The 7,341-nt window shown below is 39.4% G+C and overlaps 1 long non-coding RNA gene across 1 annotated transcript; it reads right to left on the bottom strand.

The window, feature by feature from the left end:
• Positions 1-662: 662 nt before the first annotated feature.
• Positions 663-4,806, bottom strand: LOC310675119. The gene is made up of 3 exons (XR_014509961.1): positions 4,642-4,806; positions 1,249-1,326; positions 663-812 (listed from the first exon to the last, which is right to left on the bottom strand). It is a non-coding gene; the product is annotated as an uncharacterized lncRNA (long non-coding RNA).
• Positions 4,807-7,341: the final 2,535 nt, after the last annotated feature.

Below are 7,341 nucleotides of genomic sequence, written 5' to 3'. Positions count from 1 at the left end.
TTACATGGGTGCAGCAATATTCCCGGCAACATAAAATGACAATAATAGTATATACTAAATTTTCTCCCAGTCTAAAATTTGCTCCCTAATCCAATTCAATCCTGTAAGCTTCTTGTCATGGCCGGTTGGAGTTTGATCATGAAGATATATTTCATAAAATCACTCCAGTCCATGCAAATCAGGGATTCTTACAAGTGGGGGAGGCCCACAAAGAAATGGAGCTCTCCCATCAATAAAAACTTCATTCATTGTAATAGAAAGAGCCAATCAGCACACACATTTCTGTGCACATAGGAATCATACCTCTGCTTTGCATTTAATGGGGAAGACTATGGTTTGTACAAGAGATTCATTGTTGCATTTATGTATACACAGGATATAGGTGCCTAATATAAATTTAGTTTATATGTGTGTGTTAACTTTTCTTTAAACAAAGCTAATACTAGCTAAGCATTTTTCTCTCTGGTTATCTGACATGTCTCCAAATAGTCTGGTGGAAAATATAAGAGGGTGCCCAATAATTTGTAAAGAATTGTTTTATAGCAAAAGGGATTGTTTTTAATACTGCACAAGTGGCATATAGTCTCATGAGATGCGTAGATACCACTAGTTGTGGATTAATGACTACCATTTTCTAGGGTCATTAGAGAGAGTGTTTTTTTATTTCACTGCACGTTGTCTCGTGCTGTTGTGCATTTTCTCATTATGCTGTACCCACTTTGTGGACAAGTATTTGGATGGATATTATCTAAGATTGTTGTTCTTGGGTGATTAAGGCAAAGGTGTGTAGCTTACAGCTGTTCATTGGCCATCTACAAAGCAATAATGAGAGGAGGAATCAACATTATAATAGTTCCAGTTTATTCGGTGTGCAGATTGTAAACATCACATACAATAAAGGGTTATCAAGACACACATAGCAGAGAGAGAAAAGTGATGCTGTCCTAAGTATAATCAATCAAACCAAAATGAAGAGGACTTTGGCACTCACGTGAGAAATTGTTGTTGTTGTTGTTTAGTCGCTTAGTTGTGTCCGACTCTTCGTGACCCCATGGACCAGAGCACGCCAGGCACTCCTGTCTTCCACTGCCTCCCGCAGTTTGATCAAACTCATGCTGGTAGCTTCGAGAACATTATCCAACCATCTCGTCCACGTGAGAAATTACAAAGACAAAATTATCAATGCTGCTGGGGACAAGTTTTCACTTATTTAAATTGAGGACTATAAACTGTAAAATAGAGAAACACCTGTGATCCTCTTTCTTCCATCTTCCAGAGTGGCCTCAAAGGGCTGGAGTTTCATCAGTGATTGATATTATAATTCTGCTATAAGTAAGCGATGGAAAAGTATAAACAAATCAAACCTATATGACTGCGTACAATCTACATTATTAAAATGAATGGCGAAATACGAGGTAGTGTTCATAACATATACATTATTTTAAATACCTTATTGTCAGCTTGAAGTCATTTAGCAATACTTTCCAGTAAATGCAAAGATCTAAGGTGGGAAGCAAGCTACTTCAAGTATTCTAATTTGCAAGTATTTCCATCCTATAATGCAGTATACTAAACAAATCTACTACAGTACAGTATTTGATTTACTGTAAAACCCATCATAGTCAATTAGTTTTAATTAATGCAAATAGGAACAACAATAAGAGCTCTATCAAATGTACCTACCAGTGGGTGTTTTTTTTTAAAAGGGGGAGTTTGGGCTAATATATCAGCAAATGAGGAGCTATAAACATGATTAATAAGCACATTAGACTTTTCTTATCACAGTTTGTTGGCAGTTTTTATCCGGTCACAGCTGAAATTCCATAGAGTTCTTTCTCCTTTTGTATAAAATACAGATTATGTGGAGACAGCCGTCTGAGCAACTGGGGTTTCATCTTGCATGGCCATTAATTTATTATTGCTACTTCAGTATTTCTTATCTATATCACCCGAGCAATGCAGAACTGTATTTTGGTCATTTTCCAATAAGAAAACAGACTCATATGATGATGGCACCTCTGTCTCTTATATAGGAAGCGAGATTAGCAGTTCATGAGTTCATCTTGAAAGTGGTATACTCAGGCTTTGACTCTGTACTGTAATAAATGTGTGCCCATGTGCTTTAAAGGGACGACCTGACATCTCACAGATGACTATTGCTCCATTAATTATTATTTTAGAAGGCTGGCATTTGTGCAAATGTAAAAAATGTAATAATAAATTACAAGTGAGGCTATGCAACAAAATGTTACAGTTCTGAGTGTTTCTGGTCAGAGATCCAGTTGCTCCATTCTGTTCCTCTTCCCTCATGGTTTTCCTTCCCCCACAATCAACATTCTGTGCCCAATGAGCATGCTGAGTCCTCATTGGCTGGTTTTATATCTTGCAGGGGGGAGTGGAAATAGGTGAACACGCATGTGCCCAATCCCATATACATAACAATATTTTATTTTTCCATTGATTTCCATGGGCAGCTCTTTCTTCTGTTACTAGAGACAATAAAAAAACATATATGCAAACATACACATACTTGTCCTTCCTCTTGCTTTGAAGCCTATTATTAACTTCTCTGAGCTTTGGCCTGCCTAACCTTTCCCCTGCAACTATTGGCTACTCTTGTATACTCTTCCTTCATGGCTTCTCCTTTCTTTCATTTCTCATAGAATGGTAGCTTGGGTTACGTATGTTTCAGGTTACAAACTCCGCTAACCCAGAAATATTACCTCGGGTTAAGAACTTTGTTTCAGGATGAGAACAGAAATCATGCAGTGGCGGTGCGGCAGCAGCAGGAGGCCCCATTAGCTAAAGTGGTGCTTCAGGTTAAGAACGGACCTCCAGAACGAATTAAGTACTTAACCCGAGGTACCACTGTATATTCTTTTCTCTTCACAACATGCAGAATTTTACCCACTTCTGCAATCTCACTTCTTACTTGCCTGGCCTCAAAATAAAAAAAGCCCCAAATGCTGCAACCTTTCCCCGTAGGGGCATTGCTCCACCCCCTATATAATTTTGTTTGCCCTGGTCTAGTTTCACCCTCAGAAGTTTTATCTGAAAGACTTTTAAACAGAAGTATTATATATATATATATATATATATATATATATATATATATATATAATCTCACTTTCCAAGTGTGAATTGCAACAAGCAACTACTTTGAGGAAGAATGCTAATTTTTGGGGGGGAGGAAACCTGGTTTTCCACGTATGTTGTATAATTCCAGTTAAAATCACATTAAAAACCATGGAGTCAGATAAAGCACTTGCTGTAGTCTGTAGTTTGTGCTGCCAATTTTCACATTCTGTCATATAATTACACTTGTCATATCGTGAAGATGTTAAGTGGTATAAATTATGCACTTTTCTTTTTTTTTTTTTTTATATAATATTTTATTTTCCGCATTCAATAAACAAAAAAAAGAACAAATCGACAAACACATCAAAAGGAAAAAAGCAAAGGAAAAACAATACATACATTATACAAAAACATAAAGAAAAATAAAAACGGTAAAAATGAAAGAGTTAAAAACAAATATTGTATCATTATATTCTTCAGCATTAACTTAGGTCTGCGACTTCCCCATGCCTTCCCACTCTGTATTCTAGGTCTTATATTCTGGCAGTAAACTCTTTCCCTCTGGCGTATCTTTGGTTCAGATTAGTATTATTGTCTTATTTATCCTTACATTTCCCTATGTCTTATTAAATATACTTTCTTTAACATTGTCATTTTTATAATAACATTCTTTTACATTCAATCTGATAACCTCAAACGTTCGTAATTTTATAATGCTTCTGTAAATAGTCTTTAAATTTCCTCCAGTCTTCCTTCACCATCTCTTCTCCCTGGTCTCTGATTCTGCCGGTCATTTCTGCAAGTTCCATATAGTCGATGAGCTTCATTTGCCATTCTTCCAGCGTGGGTAGATCTTGCGTCTTCCAATATTGCGCGATGAGTATTCTTGCTGCTGTTGTAGCGTACATAAAAAAAGTTCTATCCTTCACTTGAACCTGTTGGTTTACCATACCCAGGAGAAAGGCTTCTGGGGTCTTTCTAAATGTGTATTTAAATATTTTTTTCAATTCATTATAAATCATTTCCCAGAAAACCTTAATCCTTGGGCACGTCCACCAAAGGTGAAAAAAGGTACCTTCTGCTTCTTTACATTTCCAGCATTTGTTATCAGGCATATGATACATTTTTGCAAGCTTGACTGGTGTCATGTACCACCTATATATCATTTTCATTATGTTCTCTCTTAAGGCATTACATGCCGTAAACTTTATTCCAGTGGAATTTATTCCAGTGGAATTTATTCCAATTATGCACTTTTCTTATGTATTACTATATACAATATCCCTATCACATCATGTGAGCATCCTAAGCCTTGTTCATTCAAGGGCATGAACGTCACCAGGGCACTTGGATCATGAACTTCACCACATGAACTTGTGGACAAGACAGTGTTGCCCCCCTCCTCTAAGCTCCCCTCCCAAAGAAAACAGAACTAAGGTATCCTATATCAGAGAGATGGAGATGGAGATGGATAGCTCAGTCCATTTAATCCTATGGACAGAAGCTGGGTGTGGCTGCACATAGCAAAAGAGGCTGGTTGTTGTATTGAAAGGACTTTCTTACTCCTTAGAGCAGCCTTGCACAACCTGTGACCTCTCAAACTGGACACAGCCCACCAGGACTTCATAAGCTTCTTGGTTTTGTTGCCTGTCTGCTCTACAAAGCCAGGAAGAGTCATAAAGTACATTGAAGGCTTATGGTACACAACTGCTAGGCAGTATTTGGTTAGGTGGGTCACAATTTGTGCAGGGCAGGCTTAGAATTTGGCTAGAAACTGCCAAAGTAGATTCTACGTGTTCTGTTTTGACTTTTGAAAATGTGAGCAATACCAGAGATACTGGAAGCCTTTGCCAGTTAACATGACAGTAGGGGGTTTTTCCCTAACAATTTTCAGGAAATTGGGTACAAACAATGGAGGTGACATTATGAGCAACACACGTAGGACTTTGTGTGCCAACCAGCACAAAACAAGTGATGCTGTGGTAACCAACATATGCCAATATAGTCTAAGTGTGTTAGTGGAGTCACGCAAACCACTTTATCGTGGGTTTGGGCCAATGGTTTTACAGCCATATAAAAACCAACTTTGAGAACTAATGACTGCATTTGAGGTATTTTTTTTAGTTTCCATTTAAATAAAAGCTGCAAAAGGGACTGAATCTGTCATCAACTATATATATGGGAATGTGTCCATATATTGCACACTACAATTTACACTGAGATCCCCTTGCAGCCTAAATTATTTCACAAGTGACATTAACTACCATATCCTACAGTGTGGCAGTCGAAGACATTTGGCTCATATGATGAAAAGCAAAGGGGCATCAAACAAAGGGGAAATAACAACTTAAAGAGAGAGAGACAGAGTTGAAAGAAAAGAACATTAAAACAAAATAACAAAGAATGTAAACAGATTATAGATACAGAGTGGCTGGGATCTTCTAATGGCTGGAAAAATAGATGACAGATTAAAATGATAAGGCATGTCAGAAAGAACAAAGTCTCTGTGTGTGCATCATTCAGAAGAAGGGATGAGAGTCAAAAGGTTAAGTGTGGGTAGCAATGAATATGAATAATGAGGACTAGAATAACTGAAAGGCAAGTATGGTTCATAAATCAATTCTGGTACAATTTAGGCTTTGGAAAACATCTGCTGTAGCCTATAAAATTAGGAGAAACCTATGGCTAGGCATCGTTGCACCCATGTAAAATTATTTTAAATTACACATCTTCACTAAATAAATGGAGTTAAGGAGAGTGCACCTGGATCAGGCCATAGGCCTATCTAGCCCAACATCCTGTTCTTTCCAGTGACCAATCAGACCCAGTTGGCAATCCCATAAGCAGGACCGGAAGCCAATGGTCCTCTCCTGATGTTGTACTCCTGAAACTACCCTTCAGAGGAACACTGCCTCATCATGGGTTGGAAATATTCCATGCTTAGAAGATTAAGCATGCATTTTATGTATGCACTTGAGGGGAAGAAGATAGTTCACCCTTCCAGTTAGACAAGATTTACTCTCATGGAAACCTTGCCGGTTCTTCTTTAGCAAGACGTGTTCTCTTATATGTTTGGTAATCTTTAACGATGCTTTCCACCATATTTCCTGGAACAGTTCTTAAGCTATGTGGCCTATACTTTACTGGATCCCCCTGGATTCATTGCTTTTTCTCCTCCCCCCTAAATTGCTGTTACTTTGGCCACTTTCCAGTCTTCAGACATGGAGCCTGAATTTAGGGGAAAGTCGCATATTTTTGATAGAAGATCAGAAACTTCTCATTGGAGTTCTTTAAGGAATTTTAGGGATCCAGCAATTTTCTTTCTTTCTTTTAAAAAACAACTTTGTCTCTTGTCACTGCTATTGGTCTCTGATCCTTCCTGAGAGTCTGTTCAGGCACAGGGATCTGCCCTACATCTTACACCCCGCCCCCAAAGGAAGACTCAAGACAAGAGTTTTGGTTAAAGAGCTATAAATAAACTCAGAGAATTGTAGGAAACAGGATTTATAAGATCAATCCATTCAGGCAACCAATTAGGGCCAGACCAAAGGGAGCATATTCCCCGCTCTCCCCTGAGGGTCACCCTACCCTACCCTAGCAGCAGAGCATTATTTGTTCTGTGTTTGTCTCCACCTGCTCTCCCAAAGTCATGCTGAAGGAGCTGCTGTTAGCTCCACACCTCCCCAATGTTCAGAAGTGTTTGAGAACAAGGAATATACCTCATTTCACCCCCTGCCCCCAGCTGGCTGGCAGTGAGAGGTGGATTGGGAAGCCCTTCCCCAAGCTCTAGGAGTGCTCTCCAGGGTAAAATATCATGTTTCATTCTCCCTGCCTGCATAACCTGTCACAGACAAACCCAGCTCGTTTCCCCTGTAGAGACGTGAGGAATATTCAGCGCCCCTGCCGGTGTGTTTGCACCACACTGGACTCTCTGCCACCTTGCCCCTCCACCTCTCCAGCCCAGCATGCAGCAGAGCAGCAGCACAGTCAGAGAGAGGTCAGGTGATAGGGGCAGCCCCAGCACACTGTTGGTTGCTGCTGCGGCCTTCCTTTTCCTTTTCCATCTCTGTCCTTCTACACAGATGCTAGACAGGGCTCCAGCTACACAAAGAGAGAGCTTAGCAGTCCTCTCATTGTTAAAAATTGAGGAGCTGCAGGCGTGTTAGAAAAATCTGGCGAGGAGGAATTGCTACGGCTAAATTGACAAGTGACCTTCTGGCTCTACTCTACAGTTCTTGCCCGAATGAGCAGGTCCTTATTTTG

The sequence above is a fragment of the Podarcis tiliguerta genome (genome assembly GCF_965153285.1).
Source record: "Podarcis tiliguerta genome assembly, chromosome: 3".
Classification (NCBI taxonomy): Eukaryota; Metazoa; Chordata; class Lepidosauria; order Squamata; family Lacertidae; genus Podarcis; species Podarcis tiliguerta.
Note: the sequence above shows the minus strand (reverse complement) of the source record. Positions and strands in the feature narration are given on the sequence as shown.